General features: G+C 41.9%; 1 protein-coding gene across 2 annotated transcripts in view; it reads right to left on the bottom strand.

The window, feature by feature from the left end:
• Positions 1-18,101, bottom strand: part of LOC140462941 (myosin regulatory light polypeptide 9) — a 52,633-nt gene that overhangs the window by 34,067 nt on the left and 465 nt on the right. Inside the window, exon 1 of one of the 2 annotated variants that reach the window (XM_072556453.1) lies at positions 13,197-13,348. The exons of the other annotated variant lie outside the window; for it this stretch is intronic. The gene's annotated coding sequence lies outside the window, so the exon portion shown is untranslated. Of the gene's footprint in view, positions 1-13,196; positions 13,349-18,101 lie in introns of those variants that run through there. 2 annotated transcript variants of the gene reach the window in all.

The raw sequence follows: 18,101 nt of genomic DNA, 5'->3' as shown, positions 1-18,101 counted from the left end.
TTAACCAAGCACTTTACATGGATCAGTATGTAATTTTGTTTGCTAATTCCTTATGAAGCATTTGGGATATTTTACAATGTTATCATTGAATAGTCATATGAACATAGGAGCCTTCTCCCCAATTTAAATAGATCATTGTTCTGCACTGTTCCTATATCCCTTGATATCATTCGCAACCTGTTGACCTCTTAATATACCATTGAATAAAGCCAGTGACTGAACTTCCACAGATCTTTGGTTCAAAAATTTCACATTCATTACCCTCGAAGAGAAGAAATTCTTCCATATCTCAGTCCTAAATAATCTCAGGATAAGAGGTTGACCATTTTCTGGTTCTAGATTCCCCAAGCCAGAGAAAACATCTTTCCTGGATCCACTCCCATGAGCCTTATAGGACTATTTTGCACTTCAACTATCTATTTTTCTGAATTCTAGAGAATTTAGGTTTGGTCTCAATCTGTCCTCACAGGATTATCCCAGGAATCAATCTGGGTGCACATTCAATACATGCCATCCATAGAAATATCACCATCCTTAAGATGACCAAGATGTTGCACAGTACTCCAGGTGGGTTTTCACTGCAGCTCCATACAATTACAGCAATACAGTTTTATCTAATATGCAAATCTTCTAACATCAAAAGGATAACATATTGCCTTCCTAGAGTGGAAGAAACTTTTCCCTTTGACAGAAAGACCAATGACTGGAGGCAGAGATTTAAGCTAAGAGGCAGCAGGTTTAGAGGAGATACAAGTAAAACCTTTTTCACAAAGTGGGTAGTGAGAATCTGGAATTACACCCCGTAAACGCCATAGGCAGGGGTGTAGGAACCCTCATAACATTGAAGATGTATTCACATGCACATTTATGATGCCAAGTCTTACAAGGCTATCGGCCAAGTGCTATAAAATGGATTAGAATAGTTGGGTGTGTTGTTTTTGACTGGCACAGATGAGATGGGATTAAAAGGGCCTTTCTTCTATGTTGGAGATCTTTATGACTAAATATTCTGCATTTCTATTCTCCTACCAAAGTGGATTAGAAACTGGCTTTCTGTAAGGAGGCAAGTGGTGGTCGATGGAAAATATTCAGCATGGAGTCCGGTTACCAGTGGTGTGCCACAAGGATCTGTTTTGGGACCACTGCTGTTTATCATTTTTATACATAACTTAGATGCAGGCATAGGTTAGATTACATATTAGATTAGATTACATTACAGTGTGGAAACAGGCCCTTCGGCCCAACAAGTCCACACCGACCCGCCGAAGCGCAACCCACCCATACCCCTACATCTACCCCTTACCTAACACTACGGGCAATTTAGCATGGCCAATTCACCTGACCTGCACATCTTTGGACTGTGGGAGGAAACCGGAGCACCCGGAGGAAACCCACGCAGACACGGGGAGAACGTGCAAACTCTACACAGTCAGTCGCCTGAGGCGGGAATTGAACCCGGGTCTCTGGTGCTGTGAGGCAGCAGTGTTAACCACTGTGCTAACCACTGGTGGATGGGTTAGTAATTTTGCAGATGATACCAAAGTCGGTGGAGTAGTGGACAGTGTGGAAGAATGTTGCAGGTAGGAGGGGGAACTTGGATAAACTGCAGAATTGGGCTGGGAGGTGGCAAACTGAGTTCAACACAGAGCTGAAAAATGTGTTGCTGGAAAAGCGCAGCAGGTCAGGCAGCATCCAAGGAGCAGGAGAATTGACGTTTTGGGCTAAGCCCTTCTTCCTGAAAAAGGGCTAATGCCCTAAACGTCGATTCTCCTGCTCCTTGGATGCTGCCTGACCTGCTGCGCTTTTCCAGCAACACATTTTTCAGCTCTGATCTCCAGCATCTGCAGTCCTCATTTTTCCCGAGTTCAATGCAGATAAATGTGAGGTGATTCACTTTTGGAAGAATAACAGGAAGGTTATTGGAAAGATTCTTGGTAGCGTGGATGTGCAGAGGGATCTTGGAGTCCATGTACATAGATCCCTGAAAGGAGAAACACAGGTTGATAATGCTGTTAAGGAGGCATACGGTGTGTTCGGTTTTATTGGTAGAGGGATTGAGTTCCATAGCTGTAATGTCATGCTTCAACTATACAAAACGCTAGTGCGGCTGCATTTGGAATATTGTGTACAGCTCTGGTTGCCCCACTACAGAAAGAATGTGGAAGCATTGGAAAAGGTGCAGAGGAGATTTACAAGGATGTTGCCTGGTCTGGAGAGAGAATGTCTTATGAGGAAAGGCTGAGACGTGGGTCTGTTCTCATTGGAAGAGGGGTGGCTAAGACAGGATTTGATAGAGACATACAAGATGATCAGAGGATTAGATAGGGTAGACAGTGAAAGTATTTTTCCAGGATGATGACATCAGCTTGTATGAGGGGACATAACTACAAATTGAGGGGTGATAGATTGAAGACAGATGTCAGAGGCAGGTTCTTTACTCAGAGTGGTAAGGGCGTGGAATGCCCTGCCTGCTAATGTAGTTAATTCAGCCACATTAGGGAGATTTAAACAATCCTTGGATAAGCACATGGATGATGATGGGATAGCGTAGGGGAATGAGCTTATATTAGTTCACAGGTCGGCATAACATAGAGGGCCGAAGGACCTGTTCTGTGCTGTATTAATCTACGTTCTACGGATAACCTTACATGCTTTCCTATTATAATACATCCACATTTTGCACATCCACTTATGTGATCTAAATCCCTTTGAAACCTTTTTGCCACCTCTCCACAACTCTTATTCTCACCTATTTGGTCTGGTACAATACCATACAATGTAAATCTACCTTCACTTAGAAAAATTTACATGAATTTTAGGAGAGGTTGAATAGATTGTAACTAATCAAGTGGGAAATTATAAGCTAGGTGTTTATTTTTTACTATTTAATTTTACCATTCTTTACAGTGCAGAATTATCAACATTCCCACTGACTCCATTAGTCACAACTATCACCCTCTAGATTATTAAATGCAAAATGTGAAACTATGCATGCATGCCCACATTACTTGAATTTAAACAAGGCATACATTTTAAGTTAATTACAAAAAGAACATCCATGTCTTAATTGGTTTTAAGGTCTGAATGTCATTTCAAACAAACAAACCTCTATTGCATACCTGCATAATCCTACTATTTATTAATATATAATACTTGCTTCACATTAATTTATTTAATTTAAGAGTAATGTAAATGATTACCTGCTTATGGAAGAACCTTATCTGACTTCAGCTGCTTTTAAATTGTTTCTTATGCAGTCTGCTGTCAACATACAGGTTTTGTACAGCAAGCAGGTAATCGCCAAAGTTTTCACAGGTTTTGCATGATTGCTGCCAGTCTGAGCACACTGATCTACTAGCAGCAGCACAATACTCTTTATAGTCACATCACATTGAATGCAAGTCATGACGCAAATATTTCATACATTTAAAAATGGCCTGAATGTTAATGTCTGTCTGTGCATGCATAAAATACCATTGCAGGAAATTTGCAGAACAGGTTGGACTGTTTGGGCACACGTAGATGAAGAATATTCCTGCTCCCTGCAATATAAAAATAAATATAATCTGCCAAACAAACATCGATCAGTGGAAATCACACAATCTCAAAGTACTTAGATCTCTATTTACCCTCTGCATCTCAATTGCATTGAAGCACCAAAATCCTTTATTTCTCTCCAGTTCCCCCCTTCCATATCACCTCAAGCCACATATTATCAAGTCAAGCAAAGAAAACAAGCAAATCAATTTGAAGATAGTCTGGGAGGTGAGCAAGAATACATTGGGCATAACTCTCCCTTTGAATTTCTCCATAGCTGTTAAGTATCATAAGACCTCAGTGATGCCTCACACATGAGCAGAGTTGAACTCTGGAATGCAGCACAAAGGAAAGAAAATTGAACCAATGTCATTTATACAATTGTGCGTACCTTGGTTCTTCAATGGATTATAGAACATAGAAAAGTACAGCACAGAACAGAACCTTTGGCTCACGATGTTGTGCCGAGGTTTAATCCCAATATAAAATATAGTAACTTAACCTATGCACCCCTCAACTCACTGCTATCCATGTGCATGTCTAGCAGTCGCTTAAATGCCCCTAATGACTCTGCTTCCACCACCATAGCTGGCAATGCATTCCATGCGTTCACAACTCTCTGCGTAAAGAACCTACCGCTGACATCTCCTTTATACCTTCAAATTATGACTCCTCGTACCAGTCAACCCTGCCCTAGGGAAAGATCTCTGGCTATTGACTATCTATTCCACTCATTATTTTGTACACCTCGATCAGGTCTCCTCTCTTCCTCCTTCTCTCCAAAGAGAAAAGTCCAAGCTTATTCAACCTTTCATAAGGCAAGCCCTCCAGTCCAGGCAGCATCCTGGTAAACCTTCTTTGCACCCTCACCAAAGCCTCTATCTTTCCTAGAGTAGGGTGACCAGAACTGGACACAATATTCCAAGTGTGGTCTCACCAGGGACTTGTAGAGCTGCAACAAAATCTCAGGGCTCTTAAACTCAATCCCCTGTTAATGAAAGCCAAAACACCATATGCTTTCTTAACAACCTTATCCACTTGGGTGGCAACTTTGAGGGTTCTATGTACTTGCACACCCAGATCCCTCTGTTCCTCCACACTGCCAAGAATCCTGTCTTGAATCCTATATTCAGCATTCGAGTTCGACCTTCCAAAATGCATCACTTCACATTTATCCAGGTTGAACTCCATCCGCCATTTCCCAGCTCAGCACTGCATCCTATTTATGTCGCACTGCAGCCTGCAGTAGCCCTCTATACTATCGTCAACACCTCCAACGTTTGTCATCTGCAAATTTACTAACCCACCCATCAATCTCCTCATCCAAGTAATTGTAGTTTTTATAAAAGAGAAGAGGCCCAAGAACAGAGCCCTGCAGGACCCAATTCAACACTGACCTCCAGGCAGAATACTTTCCATCCACAACCACTGTCTGCCATCTGCCAGCCAATTCTGAATCCAGATGGCCAAAACTCTGATTTTATGAATGAGCCTACCATGGGGAACCTTATTAAATGCCTTGCTGAAGTCCTTATACACCAGATCCACTGCTCGACCTGTTTTGACACCTCCTCAAAAGAACTCAATGAGATTTGTGAGGCATGACCTGCCCCTCACAAAGCCATGCTGACTGCCTTTAATCACACTATGCTTTGCCAAATAATCATAAATTCTATCCCTCAATTCTTTCCAAAACCTTGCTGACCACAGATGTAAGACTGATAAGTCTGTAATTGCCAGGGATTTACCCATTACCCTTATTGAAAAGAGGAACAACATTCGCCTCCTTCCAATCCTCCGGTACAACTCCTGTGGAGAGAGGGGCAGCAAACATCCTCGCCAGCGACTTAGCAATCTCCTTTCTCGCTTCCCAGAACAGACTAGGATAAATCTGGTCTGGCCCTGGGGACTTAATGTATTTCAAAATTTCTAGCACATCAACTTCATCAGTCTTGATCTGGTCAAGCCTGTATTCCAGCTCCTCAAAGTTCTCATTCACAACAAGTTCTCTTTCCTTGGTGAAAAACGAAGCAAAAAAAACTCATTTAGGGCTTCACCTATCTGCTCAGATATGTCATTATATATATCATTATCCATGATTTAATAGAATGTTTGGTCCAATTCATCTTGTAGAAATAGGTTTTAAACATGTATAGAAAATAGTAACCATATTAAATTGTAACATAGGCAGTATATTTATGGGATTATAAATTATATCTGTGTTCAGGAATGTACTAAACTTGCTCGTTTGAGGGCTAATTTCAGTTTATTCAGTGTCAAGGTTAGATTGCATAAGACAATTGACTCAATACACTGGCAAAATGTCTCAAGACACGTGTACTAAGTGGGGAGTGATCCAAATCACATCATTGTCATACTAACAAAGACAATAATCTAGCTGAACATATAATTTTCAAGCAGGGTCAACAGACTCCAAACATTAACTGTTAACTCCACTTTCTTTCCATAGCTACTGCCCAATCTGCTGAGTTTCTCCAGCAATTGCTGTTTGCTTTATGACTATGTATATCTGTTTGGGACTACTTTTTAAACTTTGGAGAAAGGGCAATGTTGTGTTATGCATCACTCAGTATGTTTGTATACTTTTAAGAGGCTTGCTTATGATATCACTGTATTAAAACAGGTCACCTGATTTAATAAAATGTCTACTACTTCATCTTATCCATCTTGAAGCATGACACCTGATGAGAAAAATGCTGCTCCACTGATATAATCTATGTTGAGTGGGAGCAGCGGCCGAGGAAAAGTGAACCCGGGAGACTACAGCTAAGGTAAGACAGTTTGTTTCAAAATTACTTACCTGTAGCGGGCAGCGGAAGTGAGGTTGGAGCGCATAGCTGGGCGGGAAGGTAAGTGATTAGTATTTGAGTGGGTGTGTTCTAGACCCCAGGTCCGACTTTCGTAGGGCCTCCCTCCCACCCTCCTCCTCTAACCTAACTTTAAAGTCCACAGGTTATTGACTCAGTGTTCTTGTTTTTGGAGACAAAGTGTACAGTCATGGCAGCGCAGGCGGTGGAATGTTCCTCCTGCAGGATGTTTGAGGTAGGGGTGACCACCGATACTCCTGCCGACTTCGTCTGCAGGAAATGCAGTCAGATCCTGATCCTCACCGAACGAGTTAGGGAACTGGAACTGGAGCTGGATGAGCTGAGGATTATTTGAGAGGCTGATCGATAGAAGCTACAGGGACATAGTTACGCCGGAGAACAGAGGTAGCTGGGTAACAGTTAGAGGTGGGAAGGGGAAGAAGCAGGCAGTGCAGGGTTCCCCCTGTGGTCGTTCCCCTAAAAAATAAGTATACAGCTTTGGAAACTATTGGGGGGGGGGGGGGGACAGCCTTGCAGGTGTAAGCTGCAGTGAAGGGGTCTGTGGCTCTGAGACTCAGAAGGGAAAGGGGGAGAGGAGGAGAACGCTAGTTATAGGGGACTCTCTAGTTAGAGGGACGGACAGGCGGTTCTGTGGACATGGGCGAGACTCTCGGATGGTTTGTTGCCTCCCGGGTGCTAGGGTCCGAGACGTCTCGGACCGTGTCTTCAGAATCCTTAAGGGGGAGGGTGTGCAGCCAGAAGTCGTGGTACACATTGGCACCAACGACATAGGTAGGAAGAGGGGTGGGGAGGTCATTCAAGAGCTCAAGGAGTTAGGCTGGAAGCTAAAAGCTAGGACAGACAGAGTCGTCATCTCTGGGTTGTTGCCGGTGCCACGTGACAGAGAGGCAAAGAATAAGGAGAGAGTGCAGTTGAACACGTGGCTGCAAGGATGGTGTAGGAGGGAGGGCTTCAGATATTTGGACAATTGGACTGCATTCTGGGGAAGGTGGGACCTGTATAAACAGGACGGGTTGCACCTGAACCAGAAGGGCACCAATATCCTGGGGGGTAGGTTTGCTAGCACTCTTCGGGGGGGTTTAAACTAATTTGGCAGGGGGATGGGATCCGGACTTGTAGTCCAGCAAGTAAGCTAGCTGTGTGTCAGGATGCCCAAGACTGTAGGGAGGCTGTGGAGAAGGTAGCACTGACAGGGACTACTTGCGGACACAGAGATGGGCTCAAGTGCGTATACTTCAACGCAAGGAGTATCAGAAATAAGGTGGGTGAACTTAAGGCGTGGATCGGTACCTGGGACTACGATGTTGTGGCTATCACGGAAACATGGATAGATGAGGGACAGGAATGGCTGTTGGAGGTTCCTGGTTACAGATGTTTCAGTAAGATTAGGGAGGGTGGTAAAAAAGGAGGGGGGGTGGCATTGCTAATTAGAAATGGTATAACGGCTGCAGAAAGGAAGTTTGAGGGGGATCTGCCTCTGGAGGTAGTATGGGCTGAAGTCAGAAATAGGAAAGGTGCAGTCACCTTGTTGGGTGTTTAATATAGGTCCCCCAATAGCAGCAGAGATGTGGAGAAACAGATTGGGAAACAGATTTTGGAAAGGTGCAGAAGCCACAGGGTCGTAGTCATGGGCGACTTCAACTTCCCAAATATTGATTGGAAGCTCTTTAGATCAAGTAGATTGGATGGGGCGGTGTTTGTGCAGTGTGTCCAGGAAGCTTTTCTGACGCAGTATGTAGAGTGTCCAACCAGAGGGGAGGCCATATTGGATTTGGTACTCGGTAATGAACCGGGACAAGTGGTGGGCTTGTTAGTGGGTGAACATTTTGGTGATGGTGACCACAATTCTGTGACTTTCACCTTGGTTATGGAGAGAGATAGGTGCGCACAACAAGGAAGATTTTACAATTGGGGGAAGGGAAATTACGATGCTGTCAGACAGGATTTGAGGAGCATACGTTGGGAGCATAGGCTGTCAGGGAAGGATGTGGTGGAAATGTGGAACTTTTTCAAGGAGCAGATACGACGTGTCCTTGATATGTATGTACCGATCAGGCAGGAAAGAAATGGTAGTGTGAGGGAGCCTTGGTTGACGAGGGAGGTTGAATGTCTAGTAAAGAGGAAGAAGGAGGCTTACATAAGGTTGAGGAAACAGGGTTCAGACAGAGCAGTGGAGGGATACAGGATAGCCAGAAGGGACCTGAAGAAAGGGATTAGGAGAGCTAAGAGAGGGCATGAAAAATCCTTGGCGGATAGGATCAAGGATAACCCCAAGGCATTCTATGCGTGTGTGAGAAACCTGAGAATGACGAGAACGAGGGTAGGTCCGATCAAGGACAGTGGTGGGAGACTGTGTATTGAGTCGGAAGAGATAGGAGAGGTCTTGAACAAGTACTTCTCTTCAGTATTTACGAACGAGAGGGACCGTATTGTTGAAGAGGAGAGTGTGAAACGGACTGATAAGCTAGAAGAGATACCTGTTAGGAAGGAAGATGTGTTGGACATTTTGAACAACTTGAGGATAGACAAGTCCCCCGGGCCTGACGGGATATATCCTAGGATTATGTGGGAAGCAAGAGTGGAAATTGCAGTACCGTTGGCAATGATCTTCTCGTCTTCACTGGCAACGGGGGTGGTACCAGGGGACTGGAGAGTAGCGAATGTTGTGCCCCTGTTCAAAAAAGGGAATAGGGATAACCCCGGGAATTACAGGCCAGTTAGTCTTACTTCTGTGGTAGGCAAAGTAATGGAAAGGGTACTGAGGGATAGGATTTACGAGTATCTGGAAAGACACTGCTTGATTAGGGACAGCCAGCACGAATTTGTGAAGGGTAGGTCTTGCCTTACAAGTCTTATTGAATTCTTTGAGGAGGTGACCAAGCATGTGGATGAGGGTAGAGCAGTGGATGTAGTGTACATGGATTTTAGTAAGGCATTTGATAAGGTTCCCCATGGTAGGCTTATGCGAAAAGTCAGGAGGCATGGGATAGAGGGAAATTTGGCCAATTGGATAGAAAACTGGCTAACCGGTTGAAGGCAGAGAGTGGTGGTAGATGGTAAATATTCAGCCTGGAGCCCAGTTACAAGTGGAGTTCCGCAGGGATCAGTTCTGGGTCCTCTGCTGTTTGTAATTTTTATTAATGACTTAGATGAGGGATTCGAAGGGTGGGTCAGTAAATTTGCAGATGATACGAAGATAGGTGGAGTTGTGGACAGTGAGGAGGGCTGTTGTCGGCTGCAGAGGGACTTAGATATGATGCAGAGCTGGGCTGAGGAGTGGCAGATGGAGTTCAACCCTGCCAAGTGTGAGGCTGTCCATTTTGGAAGAACAAATAAGAATGCGGAATACAGGGTTAATGGTAGGGTTCTTAGTCAGGTGGAGGAACAGAGGGATCTTGGGGTCTATGTACATAGATCTTTGAAGGTTGCCACTCAGGTGGATAGAGTTTGTAAGAAGGCCTATGGAGTATTATCGTTCATTAACAGAGGGATTGAATTCAAGAGTCGTGAAGTGATGTTGCAGCTGTACAGGACTTTAGTTAGGCCACAGTTGGAGTACTGTGTGCAGTTCTGGTCGCCTCACTTTAGGAAAGATGTGGAAGCTTTGGAGAGGGTGCAGAGAAGATTTACCAGGATGTTGCCTGGAATGGAGAGTAGGTCGTACGAGGATAGGTTGAGAGTTCTCGGCCTTTTCTCGTTGGAACGGCGAAGGATGAGGGGCGACTTGATAGAGGTTTATAAGATGATCAGAGGAATAGATAGAGTAGACAGTCAGAAACTTTTTCCCCGGGTACAACAGAGTGTTACAAGGGGACATAAATTTAAGGTGAAGGGTGGAAGGTATAGGGGAGATGTCAGGGGTGGGTTCTTTACCCAGAGAGTGGTGGGGGCATGGAATGCGCTGCCCGTGGGAGTGGTAGAGTCAGAATCATTGGCGACCTTTAAGCGGCATTTGGATAGGTACATGGATGGGTGCTTAATCTAGGTTAGAAGTTCGGCACAACATTGTGGGCCGAAGGGCCTGTTCTGTGCTGTATTGTTCTATGTTCTATGTTCTAACTGCTAGCTTTAATAAACATCTGTCAGATTATTTAATACCATGGTATCTGCACCCATTTTCTTATGTTATGGGGATAACATAAGAATTGCTACATCAGGTAAACCATTACATGGCAAAGTCACATCAATATATAATCCCCATAAAGTATTTTGGTAAAACAAGCAAAGGAAGGACTTATACAATTAATGGTAGGGCCTTGGGTCGTGTTATAGAATGGAGACACCTAGGGGTTAAGGTACCTAGGTTGACAGGGCAGTTAAGGCAGCATTTGGCATTCTTTCCTTCATTGCTCAGATCTTTGAATATGGGTGTGGGACAACATGTTGAAGTTGTAGACTACACACTGGTGAGGCATCTTCTAGAGTTCCTCTGCATAGTTTTGGTCGCCCTGTGACAGAGGGATATTATTCAATTGGAGAGGGTTCAGAGAGGATTTACCAGTATGTTGCCAGGAATGGAGGGTTTGAGTTATAAAAATTGCTGGGACTTCTTTTCAGTGGAGCATGGGAGGTTGAGGGGTGATCTTTAGAATGGCAAGGGTCTTTTCCCTAGGATGGGGAATTCAAAACTCAGGACATATTTTTAAAGGTGAGAGGAAGAGGTTTTAAAAAGGACACGAGGAGCAACTTTTGTTTTCACGGAGAGTGGTTCATGTGGAATGAACTGCCAGAGGTAGTGATGGATGCAGGTACAGTTACAATGTTTAACAGACATTTGGATAAGTACATTACTGGAAAAGGTTTGGAGAGACAAGGGCCAAAAGCAGGAAGTGGGACTAGTTTACTTTGGCAACATGGTCAGCATGGACTAGTTGGACTTAAGGGTCTGTTTTCATGCAGTATTGCTTTATCATTTGACATCACTGCAGAAGGGGATATTAGAACTGGTGACCAAAAACCTTGGTCAAAGATGTAGGGTTTAAAGGAGCATCTTAAGGTATCCCCTCTAGGCCCAGATCTTGCTTACATCTTTGTTGGTTACCATAACAAAGATGTCTCTGACCACCAACAGGTCATTTCCATTCTTCTGATACATAAAAGTGATATGATATTTGAATTTATAGCTGCAAATAATTTCTTTACACTGTTTAATGAACTCTGTACAGTGCTCAAATTTGCCACTGAAATTGAGCAATTAAGTGATTCCCCATTTCTCCTATTAGCTGAGAAATCTGCCAATGTATTCTTTACTACCATCTATTAAAATCATACATTAATTGGTCAACATATGTATTGTTAATCTTACTGTTCCACACACTAGAAGATCAATCTTATTTGGCACCCTTGTGAATATGGTCCTAACCATCTGCCCACTGTGTAAGATTGATGCCGAGATAGGGTCTATCAAAACTGAACCTTAAATGTCGTCATGTCTTCAAAAGAGAACAAGAACAACAATGGTGTTCTGATTTAAAAAAGTCATCAGTTTACAAGATTAACACTTGCTTTCGCCACAGATGCTGTCTGACTTGGTGAGTATCTATAACATTTTTTATTTTATGCAAAAGAAAAAAAAAAAAAAAAAAAAAAATCGCTTTAGGACTTGCAATGAATGTAAACTGTAGTGCAATGTCTTTTATCTAATTGTATGTGGAATCTTTTAAATCTTAAAACGCTGCAGCTTTTGTTGCTATAAAGCAATGCTATTCCCAAGTAAAAGTTGTTTTTGTTATTTTGACTTTGATTAATATTTGAAACCAACTCCCATTTATTCCATTTTGTTCAGCTAATATTTTCATGTTAACCCTTGCTTAGAATAAAAAGTTAATATGCTTTTCACTAGATCCAATAAAGTTTTTTTTCACTTCTTAGCCATTTTGAAATCTTGTTTACCCAGCTTAGAAACTGCTCCAGTCAAATTTACCCAAAAGTTCACAGTTCATTTAACAAGCTAACCACTTTTTGCAATGCAATGTTTATGCTACTCGGAAGCTTAGGAATGCAAGCAAAAGTCTCTGGCTTTAAACTGATTACCAGACCAATGCCTCGAGATAACATTGCTGTAATCATTGTCAAATGTGCAGTTTTTTTTATCCTAAAGAATGTAGTGATCACTAACTACACAGCAGTCTCATGGGATTACACACTAAGGGTTTTCAACATTTGAAACAGTAGAGGCTGACAACATACTAAAAACCAATTAATAACTTTATCTTTTTACATAAATCTGCAACCTTCAAGTTGGAAGGTTAACTAATTATTCTATACAATGAAGGAAAAGTCCCGTGATAACAGTATCAAGCAAGTCAGAAGTATATTAACAACCTTGCTGCAAAAGAAATTTTCCTTGTCTTTTGATGCCACCATATAAGGAACAGAGGAAATCTTCTCCAATGAGAAGTTTATACAAAGTGAAACCAATAATTAATTAATAAATGAATGAATTTACAGTTTATCCAGACGAACAAACTTCTCAACTACCCATGTTTTTTAAACTTTATTGTTTCTGCCCAAACATTTCTCAAGTTTAAGTCAAAGATCTAATTTTGTAGTAAAAATGTTTTGCTAATCTCACTTTAAAAACATTTCTATTTATGTACTTATTGTTGTCCTCTTTTACAAGTCTATGAGTTGTCCTGTAAAGTTAACTTTGGTATTACTTCCTCCAAAGATGCATTTTTGGCAAGCTGACATAAGACTGCAGTTTCTCAACTTATAAATTCGTCTGATTCACTATAACAGCTAGAAAGTGCTAAATATTGATAATTCACAACGATATCCATGGATACTATATCTATAAATATTTCTTACCTGTATTAAAAAAAATGAGAAATACAAGATTTTCTTCAAGTCTGAAGTACCAGAGCAATGCCAGTTTTTGCTCTGCTTAAGCTGATGTACAAGTCATGTGTTCACACCATCCAATGTCTAGTGACAGCTGTTTAAGCTCCCTCCCCTCCCATTCCAGGCATTTGTCCATACAAGGAAATAAAATGCTGACTGGATTCCTGCCAAATAGCTTGTTGTACACTGGATTTTGGCATATTAGCACAAGGAAATCTACAAACAGATAAGATGCCTTATATAGTTGAAACTGTTCAGTGAAGCTAAGCCAGTCTTTGTGATGTAGAAATGTACCACAGAGACAGTTCTGCTTCACATACTAATAGAACACCAAAAAATGTCCTGTTTGCTTTAAAAGGATAAAGGTATGATTATTAAAGCGAATTACCATACATGTTAAAAATCTAAAATAAATCAAAAAAGCTGGAAATCAGATGTATCCAAGACACATTCTCTCGTCACTTCAACTCTGATGTTGCTATCTTTTGTACCACTCACTCTAATATATGTCTTATTTTATGCTCAATTCTCTTCCACCATGATTGATAAGACTGTTGACTGTGCTAGTTTCATTTCCCAAACTTCTGCTCGCACCTCTTCCCAAGTTCTTGGATGCAATCCTCTTATCTTTTCCTTCCGCTGCACCAGCCTTCACCATTCAATGTGGTAGGCATAGAACACTTTAACCCCAGGGCATCAATGTGGACTTCACCAGTTTCCTCATTTCCCCTCCCCCCCCCTTACCTCAGTTCCACCCTTCCAGCTCAGCACTGTCCTACCTGCCAATCCCCCATCCCTCTCCCTTTCGCCTCCTGCCTCTATTCCTGATGAAGAGCTTTTGCCCGAAATGTCGATTCTCCTGCTTCTCGGATGCTGCCTGACCTGCTGTGCTATTCCAGCACCACTCGGATCTAAACTTCACCTTTCAATGGGTAAGCCCCACTATTTCTGCATCTCCAGCATGATCTCACTTCTAAACATGCCTTCCCTTCCCCCTTTAGGATTCTGAACTCTGAGTTGAGAAATTTCTCCTCCTATCAGTCCCTGGTCTAATTGCTGACAATCTTGAAATTCCAAACTCCAGTTACTGACATACTAACTGGTGGAAACAGAATATCCTTCTTTATTCTGTCAACATTGTTCTTAATTTTGAACACATCAATAAGGTTGCCTCTTAATCTAATTAAAAGGAGAATAAGCCTAACCTGTTTGTGTATCTGAAATCCCTCATTTCTACTATCTTTTTGGTAAATCTCCTTTGAATCATCTCCATGCATAAACATCCTTCCTTCAATAAACACACTCAGAACGGAACACAATGCTCCAAATGTGGGCTGACCAATGATTTGTAGAGGTGCAGCATCACTTCCTTGCTTTTATACTCCATGCCTTTCATGATAAATGGTCACCTTCAAAAAAAATCATGAATGTGATACCGGAGGGCCCTCTGCTCCTGTACTCCCCTCAATAATTATACAACTAAGCTTTCTTTCTTCAAAGAAAGTGCATCACCTCATATTTCTCTGCATTGAAATTCATATGCTAAGTGTCTGCCCTTTTGGCCAACTTGTCAATGTCCCACTAAAGTTGCTCAGCATCATCCTCACAATTCACTGTTCTATCTAGCTAAGTCTCTAAATACTATGGTTACAAATGCAGATCAGAGGCTTAAATCTTCCAGCAAGTAACTCACCTCCTGAATTCCCTGGCTACCATCTATGAGGCCCAAGCCAGGGGTGTGTTGGAATAGCCTGGATGAGTGCAGCTCTCACAACACTTAAGAATTTGACACTAACCATGAATGGCATCCAATTCACAAAAATCCACTCCATCCTTCACTGGTGCTCTGTAGCAATGTACCACCTATAAAATGCACTGCAGAAATTCAAAGCTCCTTTGACAGTACTTTCCAAAGCCCTGACACAACCATCGAGAAGGACTAATGGCAGCAGGTACATCAGAACAATGGCTGCAATTTGTCCTCCAAGCCACCCATCATCCCAATGTGGGTACATATTGCCATTCTTCACGGTCACTGGGTCAAAATCTTGGAACTGCCTTCCGAACAACTTGGCATTTGTGTCTACACCAGAGAGGCTGCAGCGATTCAAGAAGGCAGCTCGCTACCATCTTCTTAAAGACAACTAGGAATGGGCAATACTTGCTGGCCCCATCAATGATCACATGCCACAAAAATTTTCAAAAGCCTGCTTTTGCACCACACATCTTTTTTATATAACCAAAGACCAACTTCAATGGTATGGATTGCATCTTAATGGCTGCTTTGATATTGGAGTTAGAAAGATATTTAGAAATTTGCTTCCATGTTTTGCTCTTATATTATTGATGTAAAGAGGAATTGAAATAATTTCTCCATGCTTTTAATATTATAACATTAAATCTGATACCAGAGAAGATTTTTAAAAAATGTTAGTTTGTTTGAAACTCACTCTTATAAAGAAATAAGTTAAAAAAAATTCCCTGTAGCTATGCTAAGTCAGTGGCTTGAATTGATGTATACATAAATAAAGTGACACTGCTGGAATCTGATTCCATTTAAGGTGTGGAAGTAATCTGAGAACATAACAGGAAACTATTTAGATTTGGACCATTCTTGACATCCAGTGATTACAATTTCGAGGTCCCTTCTTTAACTAAAAGGAGTTTTCTATTACAATCCCTTTCTCAATCTCAAATTGCTTTATGAAATTCAAATCTGATGCTCTTTGACACTATATTCCCAAAATATACAGTAATGTTGTCTGATTTGGTTAAGGCTATCTATCCTTATATGAGCAGATACCCGATTTAATGAGAGCCTGGAAACTGATCTGTGCACAGAATGATAAAGTACACCTCAGAGCATCCAACTCCTACACCGATTAAATGAATAGATCAATTCAGGACACACAGTCTGCCGCTATGTGTTGGAAGACTGAAAGGAAAACCCGTACAAAACTCCGAGAATAATCAGTTATAATTTCGCCTTCACCGATTAGCGTGCAGAACTTAATTCACTTCGAGTTTTAAATTACAGCCCACAATCTTTCAACCAGCCGCAGATTACACTGTGACTCGTTCAGTTGTTGAGTCAATCAATGAAAGGGAACGTTGTTTCCACCCTTCCGGCAGGAATGGAGCAGAAACAATTAGCCGCCATCTCCAACTTTGTTGTGTGTCAGGAAACTTTTGAACTTAACGAGACAGCCTACATTATAATATTTGCAATTAGCACTGATTTAGCATGTTTTTGATAGAAGCGCTTTTAGAGTAAATAATTAGTTATACAAACTGCGGTCCAGTTTATAAATGTTGAACAAAGCGAATTTTGTGTATTATGCATAATAAGGACTTAATTGACAGGACATCGTAGCAAATAAGCATGCTATTTCCAAACATACCAACTTCACCATCTTTACCATTTTATCAACATGTTCAGATTGAGTTTAAAAACTATGTGGAGTGATCGTACGATTTTAAAAAATAGAATCATAGGCTTTGATTCCCCACAGTAGTTGATCCATTGAGTAAACTAGAGAAAGTGAGTACTGCAGATGCTGGAGATCAGAGTCGAGTATGGTGCTGGAAAAAAAAACACAGCAAGTCAGGCGGCATCCGAGGAGCAGGAGAATCGACCTTTCGGGATAAACGATTGACTCGTTCAGTTGTTGAGTCAATCACATTGTAATCTACGGCTGGTTGAAAGATTGTGGGTTGTAATTTAAAACTCGAAGTGAATTCGGGCCTGATAAGGGCTAATGGGCGATTCTCCTGCTCCCCGGATGCTGCCAGACCTACTGTAGTTTTCCAGCACCACACTCTCGACTCATCCATAGAGTAATTCCGCCTTGCAGATTAATTTGAATTCTGAATTAAACACAGATTTCAATCCGAGTTTGTAAAATAGATCGATAATTAACTACAACATTCCATAGTTAATGTGGTAAAATCTTTTCACTTTGCTGAAGTGCAGAAGCATATCGAGCTACAAAGGAATTAGAAGCAGGAAGATGCCATTCAGCAGGTTAGGTCTACACCTCCAGTCAATAAGACACATTAATGACTAGTCTGACTGTAGCCTGGAATCCACGTTCTTGCCTGCCAGCCAATACCCACACTCTGACTCCCTTGCGAGTAAAGAATGTAACTATCTCGGCCTAAAAATATTAAATCCCACTGAATCCATTACTTCCAAAGACTCATGACCCTCAAACAAGTTCTCATTGTTACCGTAAAACTACTTCCTTTTGTTCTTATGTTTCTCTCAAGAGAAAAAGTCTCATCATCAGCGAATCTCTAAGTGCGGAAACAGGCATTCGGCCCACAGTTCCATTCTGACCCTCCAAAGAGCATCCCACTCAAACCTATCCCCTCTACCCTAAATTTCCATGGCAAACACACCCAACTTACATCTCCCTGGGCCCGATGGCCAATCCATCCAACTTGCACATTTTTAGCCTATGGGAGGAAATCGAAGCACCCTACAGAAACTTACGCAGACAGGGAGAATGTGCAAACTCCACACAGACAGCTGTCTGATGGTAGAATCAAACCTGTGTCCCTGGTGCTGAGAGGCATCAGTGGTAACCACTGAGCCACCATGTACCACATCCTTTCAACTTCTACTCTGTCAAATTTTCTCAGGACCTTGTATTTCAATAAGATTGTTTCTCAATCTTCTAAACTCCAATGGATATAGGCTCAAGCTGTTCAACCTTTCCTCATAGGATAAAACCCCCCATCCCAGGAATCCGTCAGGTGAATCTGCTTTAGTCTGCTTCTCTTTCCTTGAATAATTGATCAAAACAGTTAGCACTGTGCCCCAGATGTGCTCGATACCCCAAACTGTCGCAAAATATGTCTCTATATTCC

Source organism: Chiloscyllium punctatum, chromosome 37 (assembly GCF_047496795.1).
Source record: "Chiloscyllium punctatum isolate Juve2018m chromosome 37, sChiPun1.3, whole genome shotgun sequence".
NCBI classification, from domain to species: domain Eukaryota; kingdom Metazoa; phylum Chordata; class Chondrichthyes; order Orectolobiformes; family Hemiscylliidae; genus Chiloscyllium; species Chiloscyllium punctatum.
This window is presented reverse-complemented; position numbering and strand designations above follow the sequence as displayed.